General features: G+C 33.6%; 1 pseudogene; it reads right to left on the bottom strand.

Annotated features, from left to right (window-relative positions):
* Nucleotides 1-4763: 4763 nt before the first annotated feature.
* LOC133799988 (uncharacterized) lies at nucleotides 4764-7783 on the bottom strand (annotated as a pseudogene).
* Nucleotides 7784-17963: the final 10180 nt, after the last annotated feature.

The following is a 17963-nucleotide window of genomic DNA, read 5'->3' as shown; positions in this document are numbered from 1 at the left end:
TTTAGTTTTTACTATATGAATCATTTTAGTTATAGTTGAAATTCTGAATACAACTATTATGCACAATCAAATTTAAATTATGGAGAAACTAATGATATGTATGATATGCATGAATCCTTTGATATCTCATTTGCCCCTGCCCATAATCCAAATTTTTCATGGAGTCATACCCAGTCTCCAATAGGGCATGAATTCAACATGCATAATCAAAGTCATGCCCAATACGATCTATCATATCCCATTCAACAATAAACGATCTCATCTTTAGAGGATACCCTACAACAATTCATGCAATCAACCTACCAAATCTTACAAGCCCTGTCTCAGTCAATCTCAAAAATTGAGACAATAGTAGGACAACTTGCAACTGTTATAGAGTCGGAAAAACAAGTTCATCCCAACCAACCCATTCCCAATCCAAATAGTCAAATCGAAAGTGAAAAAGAGAATGAAGTAGTTGAAGAACTTGTAATATGCATTCAACCCCCTAATGAAACAAAAGAGTTGAATGATATAATTTTCGAGGCTCATGAGGAAAATAAAAAATATATAATTATATCTCAAGAGCCTATAATTGAACAAATTTGTATATTTACTCAAAATGAAAAGGAGTCTAATATAGATATGCAATTTTCTTATTTTATCGATATTTCATTAAAATTGCATATTTCTAATTTTCTTGTAGGTGTGATGTTGTCAATTATTATTTATGGCATTTGCATCAAAGTCATAACTCACCCTACTAATGAAATTTTACACTATCGATTGGGTGTGTAGGTTGAAAGAAAAAAAAAATTATAGTCAAGCTAAAGACTATAAACTAAAGCGTTTTGTGGAAGGCAACCCATACTTTTTATGTTTCATTTTATATTTCACTTTTGTTGTGTGTTTTTGTTTCATGTTTTTCAAAAGCTTGAAGGAAACTTCTTGTAAAAAAGAAGAGAAGAAAACAAATGAGTCAAATCAAGGAAGTATTCATCAAAGGGGGTAGTTCTTAACTTTTTCTATTTTATTACTCATTGAGGACAATGTTTCATTTAAGTTTGGGGGTAGTGTGTATGTGTTTTCTTGGTGTTTATGTGTTTTTCTTTGTGTTTTTGCATGTTTTTCATTTGTTGTAAAAATAAAAATAAAAATTGGTGATATTTTTTTTTTATTTTTTAATTATAGTTCTCTTAAAAATATGAATAGTTCTTAAGCTTTGTTTTTAATTATTGAGTCAAGTTCTCTAAGTTTTTTTTTATATATATATTTTTCATAATAGAACACTTCTATTTCTTATAAGTTTATATGAAAAATAATATTGTTTAAATCTTCTTAGAAATCAAGATTGATTATTTGATTAGTTTAATCTATATTCGTACTTTTATTTTGAGAACTATTATCTTTGAGCAATTCTTGAGGAAATACTTAAGATATCACCAATAAAAAAAACAATAAATAAATTGTGTGTTTTTAATTTTTCTTTTGCTTGAGGACTAGCAAAATATTAAGTTTGGGGGTGTGATAACTCTACAAAATAGAGTTATTTTATCACTTTTTATGTGTTAATTGTTGCTTAATTATTGATTTTTTAATTGATTTATTAAGTTTTAAAGTAATTTAGAATTTATTGGGTTTATTTTGATTTTATATATTTTTGTGTGTTTTTATAGTGATTTTGTTGTAAAATGTTGTAGTTAATTATTTGAATTATTGTTGTTTAGTTTGAGGTAAAAAAAAAATTTATTATTGAACTTAAATGTTAAACATAAATTAAGTTATAAATAATATTTTCAAAGAATTAAATTGATTTATTTTATAGTTGAAAATATTTTATTATGATTTATTTTATATTTATTTTGTAGGGAATTTATTTCATTTTTGGGCTTTGAAAAGTAAGGAAAATAAAGAAAAAGAATGGCAATTTTGAAAGCTACCCTCTCCAGCCCCCTGGGCCCGCGTCAGGCCCAACCCGCCAGCAGCTGCCCCAACTCCTTGCCACCACCGAAGCCCAACGCGCCTGGCCCACTCCAGCAGCGCCCCACGGGCCTGGCACCACGCCTGTAGCTGCCTTCTGAAGCCTTTCGGCCCAGCTACTTCAGCCAGAGCCTAGCAACTGCTCCCACGCCCTTGCCCAGCCGTACACTACGCCTCCCCTGCCTCCAGCCCAACACACCAGCCACCCATGCATGCCTCCAACCTTCTTGAGCCCATAAATTGCCCTATGTTCATTTGTCCCCTTTGCCAAAAATACCACTTTTTACCCAAACTTTTCAACACATTTTACCCCAAAATCATCATTACACCTTATAATTTACCCATATTTGTCATATTATTATTAATTTAATTAATTTAAATTGATTATTTTAATACTTTTTTTTTTTTGCTATAAATAAGAGATTTGGGACGGCTTATTTTAGAGAGGTCATACCACAAAGTTTCTACACTTTCAAACCTCTTTATTCTCTTCATCTTCTTCTTCTTTTTGGTTAATTTTCTATGTATTTTTAGAGGAACAATTTGGGGGTTTTCCTCCAAATTTTCCTAAGTTATGTTTGTAATTTTATTTTTATTTTTGTATTTTCTATTCTAGTTATGAGTTTCTAATCTTTTTAAGATTATTAAGGTGATGATGAAACAATATGTAACTAGATTTGTATGTTGATTTCCCATTTTGTGCAACAAAGTTTATGGATTTTTCTTTTTCAAATATCTTCTTTCATCTTAAATATCAGGTATTTTTTATTGTTAGCACATATTTACACTTTGTTCTTCATTAGTGCAAAAACATAATATTCTTTGTATAAGATGTGTCATTAAACTGTACACATCCAATGCTTAGAACAAAAATATTACGTTTTGCCTTATAAATAATGTTATTTGATTTTTTTTGTTTCATTAGGTTGATTCACATTAAATACTTTGAAATTATACTTTTTGAAAAGTGAAGAAAAATCCTATCTTTTTTGAAGAGATTTGTACTTCAAATTATAAATCTATTTGGAAAATGATAGTTTGATTTATTTTAACTATCACTAAAACTTGGGAATCAGTGTACTTATAAATATTATTGAACTTATATTTTGTGGATTCTAATACCTTAATAATCTTCTTTTACCATCTTGATTTCTACTATTAATTTATTGTTATATATTGTCTTTAATTTCTTTATTATTATCTTTTATTTTATTTTCATTATACAAAAATCTCATCAATCTTTGAAGCTAGGTTAGAATTTATTAATTTTGGTTTAAAATAGTTTTATTTTGATTTTAGACAACTCATTTGGGTTCGATCTCGTGATTACACGAACACTATATTTCATATACGATTCGTGCACTTGCTAGTTATAAATATTTAAAACATACCCGTTTTGGGTTCATCAGCTAATTTTTAAACCCCGTGTTTTGTCAAAATGTTAAAAATCATAATAGATAGGTAGATTATATAAACTCATGTATTTTTGTTGATTACTCGTTTTGACCCTTTATTTTTAAAAAATTAACTATTTGACCTTGTATTTTGTTAAAAGATTAAAAAAAATTTATGAAAAGTCTAAATTATATATAGAGAGAAATTTATGTTTTGTGTAAGGATTCATATAATTTTAAACCCTATATTTTAGCTGAGTACTTATTTGGACCCTTTAATTTTAAAAATTAAATTTTATCTTAATTAGTAACGATAAATTAGTTAAGTAGAATACAAATATGAGGAAAAAAGGACTTTAATTATTATTAATTTCAAATTGTATGTTACAGATATTTTTAATTGACTTTTTTATTTTTTATTTTTTATAATCATTTAATCTAAAAAAATATTTTATTATACGTTTCCGTGCCTTTTTATATATACATATAATCATTTAATCTAAAAAATTATATAGAAAAGGTCAAAAAAAAAAAGAGAAAGGTTTAAATTAATCAGTTGATTATTTATTGTAGAATTTATTATGCTATTAGTTTTTCAATTGATATTATAATAATGAAATTAATTTACTTCTATATAATTTTTATAATTAGATATTTTAGTTTTTTTCTTTAATTATTAACTAATAATCATACATTTGAAAAAGAAGAACTAAGAAATGTGAAAAAAAAATGAGAAAATAAAAAGAGTGTTTTGGAACAATTTTAGAGTGTCACATCATCTCTTTAGCACTGTCATTTATATAAATTAGGCAATATAACCGTGCCTCACGCAGTGTTTATAATAATTAGTATTACAATTATTTTTTGGAAAATAAGATTTTAGTTTTTTGTAAAAATTTTAAGTTTATATATATATATATATATTTGTATAATTTATAACTTAAGGAGTTATTAACATTTTCACTAAATGAGTCACATAGTATGAATCATGACCTTTTGATATTTGAGAATCATTTATATATATATATATATATATTTTGATTCATTTTAGACTAACAATGAATATTATATTTAGTAAATAAATAAAAGACTTAATGTAATTCACGATTTGGGAAAAAAAATCATATGTAGTATTATTTTGATTAGATGAGTTGTGAAACAAATAAGGTAAGGAATAATATTGAAATTAGTTAATACTCATATTTTTTTTACTACTATGTTTGTGTAATGAAGTAGATATTGTAATTTACAATAATATAAACACATGTAGCTTCAAAATATATATTGCTAAAGATAGAATTGAACTATGTACAACAGCAAGAATGGAGAATTTATTTTATTAAATTATACACCAGTAAAATTTATACTTTATAAGGTAAGAATTTGAAGGACATGAATAAGGAGACTATATCATTTTCTAGAATAAATAGATTTTTTATGAGTGGGTATTTTGAAATACTTCTTTGTAAACAATATTTTTTATTAAGGTTGGGTCTCCCACCTCATCATCAACATTTAGTATGATCAATCCTTCTCTTGTGGTAACTCGGGACACAGCAACATATAATTGACCGTGGGTGAATACTTGCTTAGGGAGGTACAAGCCAACATGTTTAAGAGATTGTCATTGGCTTTTGTTGATTGTCATGGCAAAACATGGTGCCAAGGGAAGTTGTCGTCTATTAAGCTTGAATGGTCATCTTGATTCATTGGGAGACATGATAATTCTTGGAATTGTGACATTTTCACCAATATTTGTGTAATGACCCAAATATGCTAATAAGGCTTAGGGCCTTGATTAGCGTGCCTGGAGGGCAATAAGTGATTTATTGTCATAATATGTGAATTTGTGTGAATATGTGATTAGTGATGCATGTTTAGGTGAATTGAATATGCATGTGGGCCCCATTAGGTTATTAGGAGTATGTTTGTAATTTTAGCTCGCGGAAAGCATAAATGTGATAAATGTGAATAATTGTGATATGTTCGTGAAATATCTGTGTTTCACGATCCGAGACTGTCCTAGGGAGCGGTTAGCTAGAAAGTCACAACGGGGTCGAAAATCTGACTCGAGGTGAGTCGAGGGGCATTTTGGGTATTAGACATTTTATGGGGTTATCGAGTTATGAAAATAAATATTTGGAGATATATTTGAAGATAGAATGCGTAGGAGGGAATATCAGGGAAATTTACCATTTTACCCTCGGGGACGTTTTTGGTACCCCGAGCCTTGAGGTAACCTTAGGAACTTGAGTTAAATAAAACAAAACCAAAAGAAGCCTTTAGAAAAAAAGAAGGAACCGACCCTCCCTTCTGCCTCTTCTCTCTCTTTATTTCCTCTAAGTCTTAGCAAGGGAAACTTTGGTGGAAACTACTCAAAACTAAGGAATTGGGCTGAGAATCTTGGGAGCTAGAAGCTTGAAGCTTAAGGACCTAATTCAGAGACCCAACTCAGCTCAAGGTAAGCTTTAATCTTAGTGAATTATGCTGGTTTTAAGCTGAAAATTCTGGAGTAATGCATGTGTGTTGAGCGAAGAATTGACTTTGAGTTTGATAATGTTTTTGGCTTGAGTCTTTGTTGGGTTTTGTTGCTGAATCTATAGTATAACCTCTGTGATGATTAGTTTGGATTGTTGGCTTGATTTTGGGGTTAATTGGATTGGTTTTTGAGGTAAAAATGGTGAGTTTTTCTGGGCTCGAGGGGTTGGGCCGTGGCGCTGTTCTTGCTGAGCCGCGGTCCCTTAGAACATAGGGGCGTCTGGAATTGAAGGCGCGTCGCGGCGCCCTTCAAGATGGGCCGCGGCTCGTGTAGGCTGATTTGAGGCAGGGCCTCGGGTTGAGCTGGGGGCCGCGGCATGAGTTCCTAGGGCCGCGGCGCTTAGTGCATTTTTGGGTTCTAGAGAGGTTTTAGGCTCGAGGATTCAATAGTTAAGGTTCGAGATGGATTCTATCACCCGGATTGATAGATTTCAATGTCCTGGAGACTAGAATTATGACCCAAAGCTATTCAATGGATTAGAACTTGATTGCTGGAAATTGTTAATGCGTTGTGACTAGGGTTTCGGTGAGGCTCGAACTAGGGGACTGTGCTCGGGACATCGGTGCTTGGAAAGCTTGGGACACAGGTAAGAAAACTACTATCCCCATAGAGCTTGAGTTGCAGGGCACGGCCCTATATGATTGAGTTGCAGGGCTCGGCCCTACATGATTATGTTGCAGGGCGTAGCCCTTTGATTGAATTTATATGTGATTAAGTATCTGTTTAGTTATATTATGTGTACATATAAATGATTGAACGGCGAAGGCCGGGAACGGCGAAGGCCGGGAACGGCGAAGGCTGAGAACGACAAGGGGCTGGGAGCAGTGTTTAGCACGCAGAGTGCAAGTTTTCAGGGCGAGACCCCAAAGGATACTTGGGATATCCTCACGGCACTGCGAACCCAGGGTCTGGTAAAGCGCCTGGGACGGCATGGCCGTATGTGTATAGCCTGATGATGGATTGTTTATATGTTAAGTGTTTGATATGCATATATTATCTGCTTGTGAGGGTTTTCTTGCTGGGCTTCGGCTCATGAGTGCTCTATGGTGCAGGTAAAGGCAAGGGGAAAGTCGACCAACCTTGAGTATGGTGAGCGTGATGAGCGACGCGTACATGTCTGGTCTGCCTGGCTGCCACGGCCAGGGATACTTTTGGGAGATGATTGTACTAAACTTAAATTTTGTTGTTTAGCTGACCCTGGTTATATTTTTTATTTGTAAATATTTCTAATGTTAAACGCTTTACAATTTTCAATGAACGGTTTATTTTCAAAGTTTATGACTCTGATTATGGTTTAATTACACTTTTGTCTTAAAACCTCGATTAGCGAGTTAATTGCACGTTTTATACCCACTTAGTAACGGCTCTAAGGCAGTAGGGTGTTACAATTTATTCCAGAAATGATGTCACCTCTAATGGACCATTTACCAAGATGCCTGATAATCAATCTTGTGCCATTGCATAGGCCTTCTGTTTGATTTAGATTTCTAAGGAGCATTACAAGAGCACCTTCCTTAAGTGGCATCTCATGATTAGGGATGCCATTAAATTTCAAACCATGCAAAAATTCAGCTGGATACAAAAGATCTTCATCATTTGTCTTTACACTTGCTTTGCATATACTGTCTGAGCTAAAATATGTTCTCCCTTCACCTGGTATAATATTCATAATCATCTCATTTAGTTCATAAACCATTTCATTTTTTGGTGTTAGTATTGCTCTTTCTGTCAAATATGCAGGATCGTTGTACTTTTGTAAAAGTGATGGGTAGATAATTTTAACTATGGATTTCATTGGATCTTGAGATGGATTTATGGAGATATCAGAAGGAAGCTTAATTAATTGTCTATCAATGTCATCATACAATGAACCATCTCCAATATGCAACATTCATTTGTCAAAAGAAGCTATTTTAGCAGCCTCAAAACCAGTCAAGCTTCCATTATAGAGCCTCATATTTTGGTTGAGCTCACATATTTTGAAAAATGCCACAAATATGATGAGTTAAGAGAAGCATCAACAATATCAGCTCTTGTACCTTTTGGGACAACTGGTAATATTTGTCAGAAATCACCACCACATATTATTGTAAGTTCTCCAAAAGGTTTGTTAGAGCTATTTTCAAACCTTGTTCTTAGAATATCTCTTAAGGTATTATCCAAAGCTTTAAAGCAGAACTTATTTTCCATAGGTGCTTCATCCCAAATGATCAAAGAAGTTTTCACAAGAAGTCCAGCTAGTAGGGTGCCTTGTCGAATTTCACAAGTCGACTCTGCTGTAACATTCAAGGGAATATGAAATTGTGAATGAGTTGTCCTTCCATTAGGCAATAACAAAGCAGCTATGCCTAAAGTTGCTACAGGAAAGACTATTTTTTATTGTGATATGAGCTTTGCAGTAATTGTATTCCATAAAAATGTTTTACCAGTACCACCATGTCCATTGATAAAAAATAAATTGCCTTGTGCATTCTCTACTGAATGTACTATTGCTTTATAAGCTGATTTTCGGCAAGGATTTAGAGCAGCAAATGATTTCTCATGCAATATCTTTAATTGATCTCGGCCATAATCAAGCTCTTCATTAACCAATCTATTACCCGAGTCTCTTATCAAAGATGGATTAGGCAGGGGCATTCCATCTATATCTTTCAAACTTTTTCCCACCTTCAGCATGATACTTTCAATCTTGAACAATGTGTATGCTTCAACTTGTTGTTCAGTTAACTTAAGATCATTCGTTCTAAATCTCTTCCTTTGCAATGAAGTTTTGTCTTCTGACAATGCAATATAATTAGATTTCCAAAGTTGTGATGCATCAGAAACCTGACAGTGAATGAGTATCGTGACGAAAAGATGTCTTAATTCTTTTCCAGTTACCCATATTGCAGCTTCAGTCAAGCAATCTATCCACTCTTTATCATCGTCTAACAATCCCAAAGCATAACATGGGCCTTTAAAATTAGGATATGTCACCCCATTTATTGTTCTAATACTTTCATAAGAAGTGCTCCCTTTGACAAAATTTAACAACATTCTCAAATAGAAGCGTTCTCCAGTCGAAGGATGCGCGAAGTAAATTCTTCCAATTGTCAATCCATTTTTCTCCTAGTCCATGTTTTCTCCTTTGAATTCCAAACCCAACTTATAGGGAAATCTGAATAAGTTAGCTCTCGTGCATCATCATAATTTTTGTTTGCGTCCAACCATTGAGTGAACTTTGTTTTTTCTATTCCAGGTATGCAAACAACATTTTCAACACATTTGTTTTCTTCGAATATTACTGTGTGCTCTCCAGGTAAATGGAATGGTAATCTTTCAACTGATGGCTGTCTGTAATGTATGTCAAATTGGAATATTCTCCAGCAAGCTTCAGTTGCCAAGATATATCTACAATCCAAATATGTTTTTATCTCATCTATTTCTTTGGCAGTGTCAATAGATTCCATTGTTGCAGTAGTTCTATCAGACCCTTTATGAACATATTTGAAAAGGTATTTGACTGATCTAGAGTAATTGCAAACCTCAACATTAATATGTGCATCAAATTTGACAATCAAATTCCTGTGATAAGGGACTACATATCAATTATCTAAAAGGGCACCTTTCTTTTCGACATGAATACATGTATTTCTCCTTTTGTAGACTGGAAAGCCATATGTGTCGATGGTCGTTTGATCATTGAATTTATTTCGAAAATTTTTTGTGCACCTATCTTGCATCATACATGGAGAGTTTGAATTAAGTTTTCCACAAGGTCCATGAATCATAAATTTATTGACGGCATTATAACCATCAGGATCAACATTTAAGTCTGGGATTTACACACTTATTATATTATCAATATGGTCTGCTGAAGGATTTTTCAATGTCGAATGCAAGAAAAGTAGTATGTGTGCATGAGGCAGTCCTCTTTTTTGGAACTCAATTGTGTATATACCTGCAACAACATAGATAAAAACTTAAAATTTAGAAATTTTGGTGGGAATTGTGAAATTATTGTTGGTAAAAACATTTTTCATAAACAATTGAGTTGAGTTCGTTGTGGATACAAATGTGAAATAAACTTACATGCGATTATCTTTCCAAATGGTTGTTCTTTTTTCAGATCGTGCATTAGTTGGAATAGCTTTATCTCAAATACTCTACATATGATATCGACCTGAATGTTATCGTCTTTTTGGCCTATTAAATGGATCATGTCATTTATTTCTGGCCACTTTGGGTTGCAAGTGAAAGTAAGAAATAAATTAGGATATCCTGCCCATTTACAAATTTCCATAGCATATTGATAATTTTGTACTCTATATCATGGTCCCCCAGTGTGTGACGAAGGCAAAATAATTGATTTCCCCACTTTTGAGCAATCTGAATCACCACGATGAATAGCGTCCATTAAACAAAAAAAAAAAGGTTTGATCTGAGTTTTTTTTGGTTATTTCGTATCCAACGAAATCTTTCTTCTTCAATTTCCATGTAAGAATCAACTATATTTTGTTGCAGTAGTCTACCAGATCGAAGAAGAGTATGACCCTCATTTAATCTTTGCTGCAACCTAAAGCACTAATGTTGCCTCATTGTCAACTTTTGCCTTTTAAAAGAGCTTTCAGTTACGTCTCTCAAAGGTATGCCAAGTCTATATCCATCTTCACCATAAGGGTGTATTAATGGGTACGTCATAGACATGAAACTTGGATGTAGATCTGTGATTCTCTGAATTCCTTTAGTTCGGTGCTCTACAATAACATCACGTTCGAAGTTCGCTTCACTGAAATCACCAACTATTAAGCCTGCTACTTCAGATGATGTTGGCATATTGTATTGACGACCATCTGTTGTCCTGCTACTTAGGAGTCATAAACGAAACATAGATTCTGGTTGTGCTTTGAATCTATCCCTTGCCATTCTAAAGGATTTGACCAAATTATTATGCTGATCCAACATTTGAGATAATTCATGAACGATTTCGTGTTCAATCTCTATCTTCCTCCCGTGTCTTAGTAGTGTATCCATTTGGTTTCCTATCTCATTTTCAGTATCATATATATATACATAGTTGAGCAAACTGTGGTTTTTTCCCAACTTTTGGCAACAAAGAACCAATGTGATGATAATTCTGACCACTCATCCGAAAAATATAAGGACCTGCTGATTGATTGATAGATGTATCAACTCGGCCACCCATTGATGTGAATGCAAACATGGAGTTATAAGCTCTTATATTTTTTCGAAATTTAAACCCTTTTTGTCCAGATTCTGGTCCTAAGAGAAATTTAAGTAAAGGGGGTGCTTCTTTCAATAATGGTATCTGCGCACGTCCTTCCAGACAACAAAATGTGAATTTAGGATGTGAGACCTTTTGTGTTTTCTTTGTCCGTTCCTCATACCATAAAATGGCACCACAATATTGACATGTATATGAAGGGATTCCAAAATTCCAAGGTGTTGTATAATGAGTTGTCAATTGAACAAATAATAATATATTAACAAATAAAGGATGTAATTTCGTCCAACTGAATATGGTAAGAAAAGTATTATAATACCTCTTTTATCCTCGAACTGGACAGAATTAAGTCCATGAACGGTAACTTGTTGTTTGAGCTTTTCAATTTCTTCGTTTGCGTCCTCATCATTGGACCAAATTATAACTATATTACCAATAAAACATATGTTACATAAATATACTAATATTATCATTAATTCTACATGTAGTTTTATGGAAAGAGGTACCATTATTTGACCTTGCACCATCTAGTGAGAAGTATGTGGACTCATGTATGCTTTCATTGAAAGAGAAGCACACTCTTTTTACTGGTCCATGTTGAACTGCATAATTTTATAATTCCAAAAACAAAGAATAGGTTTATAATTTCTACTCTTAGAAGCATTAACAATAATTAACAAAACTAAAAAAAAAGTAAATATTAATGTACCTGTATGAAGTATGTGTTTTACTTTATTTTTTTTATTGTTTTGATCATTATGTAATGATTTATTATTTTCATTTGTAGTTGTACCATGTGATTGGAGGAGATTCCCACCTGAAACATATTACAAACATGTATTAATATACATTTAAAAAATGTTTATATTATAATAAAGATAATATTTTGTTTTAATTGTAAGTAGGAATAAAAAAATTATTATGGAGAATAACTTACAGTTTGATTGAAGCAATCCAGTGTCACTTCTAATGTTGTCCAACTTCATAAATTTTATGAAAAAGTTCACAACTTGAAGGGTCAAGATGATTCTCTTATTTAAATCATGTTTGTATTTATCTTGGATTATTTGAATTTTTTGCTTCAACCTTGCGTGTTTGCATATAGTTTTTTGAATGATAGGTAAGTCATCATTTATTGTATGATACTGGACATTTAAGGCATATCTCTTGAGTTTTAATTTTTGAATCCTTTCGTGTCGAGCTAAAGATGAAAGTTGATATTGCAATAAAGAAATTTGTTGTAGAACATTACTTAAGTGACCACAATCTTTTATAATGGAATAAATTAATTCCATGTACTCTGTTCCCTCACAAAAAAAAAAAAGTAGAAAATTTGTGAAAAATGAAAAAAAAAATAATTAAAAAATAGTGTCATTCAGCATAGAAACTATACAAGTGAGAATTAATAAATGCTACACATTTTTTTAATGCATATTACGAAATTTTATGAAATATTTTCTCAATCTAGCTAATTATAAAGATTATATTTAAGCAGACAATAATAGTAATGTGTACAATATCTTATTAGTACCTGAAAAATGCGAACTTTGTTGTTTTCTCTTCATACTACTGTGTTGATTGCTAAAATTGGAACTATCCTATGTAGATTGTATCATAATTAAATAACTTGAAAATAGTTCATTAGGAAAACTGGTTACGCAAATTAAAAGTGACAATATGTAAAAGCAATAGTAGTAATAATAATTGAAAAAGAATTATTATAATTTTGCAAAATTAAAAAGAAGAGAGGAGTGAAGAAGAGAGTGTTTGAAGTAATAGCCAGTAAATAATACCTTGAAAGAACTTTCAGAAGAAGAAAAGAAGAATGAAAGAGGCTTTGAGATTTGAGGCTTGTTGCTTTGCTATAAATATATGTAAACTCTAGTAAATAATGCATAAAAAGGACTTGGGCATTATGTTTAAAAGAAATTAGAGTAGAAGAAAATATGAGAGCTATAGAGAAGGTTTAGAATATATATATATAAAATCATGAAGAGATATTTATATATAATATTATTAATTTATATAATAATTAAATGGTAAAAAAATCAACATATGGTTACACCATAATAATATCATGTACTTCATATTTGAGATATTTATTAGAGGTGAGCATCTAAACCGGCAAACCGTGGCGACCGACTGCACCGCACCACACTACACCACAAACTGCGGTGTCAAAAGTGGAATGGTTCGGTATGGTTTGTATCTTAGCTAAACCACGCGGTGCGGTGCGCGATTTGGTGGTGTGAAATTTTGGTTTGCACCATACCACACCGTATACTTACAAATATGTTAAAAAAAATTAAACTTTACATATTTACCATTTTTTAGTAACCAAATCTGAAACTAGGAGTCCACTTAAATTAGGAGCCCACTTAAATTAGGGTATAACCTTATTCTCTAACACATCATACACGATAAAAACGCATTTCTCTCTCATCTCATTTGCGCCTCCTCCCTATCACCATCTCCATCTCACACATATTTTTTTACACACTTACACCGTGGAAAACCACCCAAACCACACCGCAAAAAATGGTTTGGTTTGGTCGGTTTGGTGCAACGAAATCACATCGCACAGTGTGTTCTAGCTACTACACCGCACTTGTGGCGTGATGTATTAAAAAGTGTTCAAACCGCCCAAACCACACCGTGCACACCCCTAATATTTATGATAAATAATGCTTAATTTTTGTCACCAAAACTAATTTATATAAAAAAAAAATCAATGTGTGACCGATAATCTAATTTATAGATTTTTCTAATTTTTTAATATATATTAATAAAAAAATCAATGTGTAACCACGTTATTTATTTTTTTAACATATATCTAGCTAAGCAAAAAACTAAAGTGAAATCAATTATTTAAACTAAAGGGAAAATCATAGCTAACTACGTTATATAATAATAACCAAACATATATAATAATAACCAACATATATTATATTTAAAAACAATATAATTATTTACGTCATAGCTACGTTATATAATTATTTACGTTATAGCTAGCAAGATATATGTTACAAAATAACCAATTATTTAAAAACATATATTTTATATTTAAAAAATTGTGCTATGCGGCACAGTTATATTTTTCTAGTAATTAATATGTATAATAATAATAATAATTAAATTACTGTATTTATAGTATAGCTACTACTATTCTTTGTTAATAATAAAAACTCAAAAAATATCTTATATAAATATCTTATTTAAATTTTTGTAAGTTTATTATCTTATTTAAATTTTTGTAAGTTTATTAGGTGTTAAAATCAAAGATAATGTATATGAATTTAAAAATTAAATAAAAAAGATGATGGATTTTGTAAATGAATTAAAAAAATTAGATTAATGGAGAAAATAGAATTAGTGTTTTGAAGAGATTGTAGAGAGATTATGAATTTTAAAATTAAAAAAAAAAAAAGATAATGGATTTTGTAAATGAATTAAAAAATTAGATTTATGGAGAAAATATAATTAGTGCTTTGAAGAGATTGTAGAGCGGTTATAATTTTCTAGTAATTAATATGTATAATAATAATAAAATTACTGTATTTATAGTATAGCTACTACTATTCCAATATGAAATGATAATATTAATATTATTAAGGTAAGTAATATTATTGAATATATATATACATATATGAGGTTGGTAGTGTTATAATCGTTTTGTTTGGAAATTATTTTCATATTGCTTCATAATAATAATAATAATAATAATAATAATTGTCATTAACAATTGGTACTTTATTAGTTAAATATTGGACTATAATATTATAAAATTGGAATCCCAAAATTTAAAATTGCACTATAATATTTTAAATTAAGCAATTGTTAGAGCATTTATCACTAACCTAAAATAGTTTTTTTTTTTCTAATCAAAACAGAAAAATAATAAATTTTTTATTAGTTATCTGTCTTCAAATAAAATTAGCATAGTAAGAAGATTGTTTATGTCAAATTTGGTTATTCTGAGTATACAAGTCACGCTTGCATACTACCTAATTGAAATGATAACCACTTGAGTTTAGCCATAATATATAAATAATATTAGAGTAAGAGATCTAAATTTTAATGGTAGTTCTGGAGTTTTAAACAGACAATTGGGGATAAAACCTGACGAATCTTGCTTTAAAGCATCTAACTTGTGCGCTTTAAACAGCCTATTGTCAATGTTACACCCAGATTTCGAGAATAGAGGTTATGACCTCGAAAAATGGGCTCGTCAAGTGTAAGCTCGAAATGTATGAGAACATTTTATGGTCCAGCTGTAAAATATCTGAAGTAAAACAACGACCTTGAAGATGTGTAACCTCGGGATACTTTCTGAGTTCGAAATAGCATGACGTTAGGATACATCAGTTATCGATTGTCTTCGGATTAAATAGTCCGAGCTTGGGAAGTGCAAGCTCGAGTGTGATAGCTTCGATAGTGTCTATCTACTTCGAGCATATCCTGAAGTAGGGTGGCAAGCTCGTAGCAGTACCATAAGTCTTGACAGCCAGAAGGCTGGTTGCTGATCTCGAAGACCCGATGAGTCACCTGAGATAGCCCGTTACATATGAACATATTTATTATTGTGTAATCCCAATATTTAAGGGATATCATTTAGTCTGTTATCCATTCCCGGTTCTTATGGGACGTTTCCATGTATATAGGAGATATTACATTTAATGTCATTATTTAAATTGATATACAAAATATCTTCCCGAAATATGTGGGAATGAACTCTGTAACCTCCCCTATAAATAGAGGAGGAATGACCACTTGTAAAGGATCAATTTCTTTTGACTTGAGAGAAAGCTCTGGGTAATTCATCTCTGAAGAATTTCCAGAAAACTCTAAGTCTTAACAACATAGACTCGTGGACTAGGCAGAGTTAACTGCTGAACCACGTAAAAACCCTCTTGCTTTTCTTCTTTATTCATTCGCTTCATAGTTCACGTTGTTTAATTGCTCTACGATTTAAGTTGACGAAAAATGGCGTCAACAGTTTGGTGCTTTCATTGAGAGCATTAAGCAGTACGTACGTGAGTCTATTCAGTCGAAGAAGCCTCCCTGAATCAACTATGGACGCGAATGATCCCAGTGTTCATGAGGAGGAAATCTTAGAGGAAGCTGACTACCCCCGGCACCTTGGGAAGCAGCCTATGATGAATTCGGACCCTGATGAGAGAAGTGGTTCCTCTGACTCTCGAGGACCACCGGCACCACCGGCCCCCAGGGACAACGAGGACATGTACTACAACCCTGAACGATATGTCCCTATTGTGGAGCTTGAAAACTGTCAGCTGCGAAAGCAATTGGCGGAGGCCAGGAAATGTAACGAGGAGTTGGCCAGACTGGCTGCCGAGGCGCAGGCGGCTCAGCCCCCGCCTCCGCCTGAGGCCCAAGCTCCACCTCCACGAGATGTTCATGTTCCACCACGAAAGCCTCGTGGGCGACCTCGCAAAAACACTGCCACGCGAAGAACGGAGCAACCTTCGCCACCTGCAGAACAGCCTGCTCCCTCAAGGCCCCGGAGAAGTACCTGGGCTGGAGCTCCTGCCAACTCAACTGCTGAGGTTCCGGCCAAGATTGGGAATAACCGAGCCCCCACGGAGGCTCGGACCCAAAATCCTAGTAACACGCAGAATGCTCCTAAACCAGCACAGGCAAACTCGGGACCTTCTAGGCCCCGTAATGGATGGCAGCCACCATCACCCATAACGCACCCACCGTCGCCGATAAGGTATCCCTCACCAACTCGGAGAAACACGCAACTGACTCAGGGTGATAGGGAAAGGCGAGCTGGGCGAAAAATATGGGAATGAGGAGACCGCTAGGGAGCATAGAGGTACCCAACCCACAAGAAGCCAAATGTCTCGGTCTCACACTATTGAGACGAGACAACCAGAAAGGAACCCATCTCAAAGCAACCGTGCGACGAGCCATATCAGTGAAGGCTCTGGGGATACTAGATCGGTCAGTATGTATGACCAGGGACGCAGAAATACTGGGAATCGAAGGGATCACCCAGATTTACGGGAACACCTGAACCAGAATCGAGGTAATGATAATCCCTCGAACCCAGACCTGAGGGACCACCTCAATGGACGCAAGAATCATGTGCAGAGACACGAAGCTGGAGTGTGATCAAAGATAACCAGTTTCATGTCAGACCCCCCATGGATCTAGTCCAAGAAAGGATCGAACAACTAGAAAGAGCGTTCAGGCTCCTACAAAATGAACGAGGTCAGGATTGGGACGAAGAGTTCGACGAGGAACTCGAGCCCTTTGCCCCCCATATTTCCAACACCCCGTTTCCTCAAGGATTCTGAATTCCTCATGTACCACCATTTGATGGGAATTCCGATCCATACAGTCACTTGAGTACATTCAATACAATTATGAGAGCGAGTAACGTGGGCTACGAGCTCAGATGCATGTTGTTTCCAGCCTCGCTCACTGGACCAGCAAAAAACTAGTTTGAAAAATATAGGAGGCATTCAATTGCTTCTTGGGATCAATTATCTAGAGATTTCAATAAGAAATTCAGAACCATGATTGGAATAAAGCCCGAGGCGTCTGCGTTGACCAATGTCCGACAGCAGCCGAATGAAACATTGAAAAGTTACCTTACAAGGTTCAATTTGGAAGTCGCCCGAGCTCGTGATGTAGATGACAGCGGTCATCTGATGGCTGTCCGAGCTGGGGTAATGCCTGGAAGCCCTCTCTGGGAAGATATGCAGAGAAAACCTGTGAGGTCCTTAACCGAGTTCAATTGACGAGCTCAGAGGTTTGTTAATGTAGAAGAGGTGAGGTCAGCGTTGAATATGGCCTCTCAGCCCGTAACTACAACAAC

Source organism: Humulus lupulus, chromosome 9 (genome assembly GCF_963169125.1).
Source record: "Humulus lupulus chromosome 9, drHumLupu1.1, whole genome shotgun sequence".
NCBI lineage: Eukaryota > Viridiplantae > Streptophyta > Magnoliopsida > Rosales > Cannabaceae > Humulus > Humulus lupulus.
Note: the sequence above shows the minus strand (reverse complement) of the source record. Positions and strands in the feature narration are given on the sequence as shown.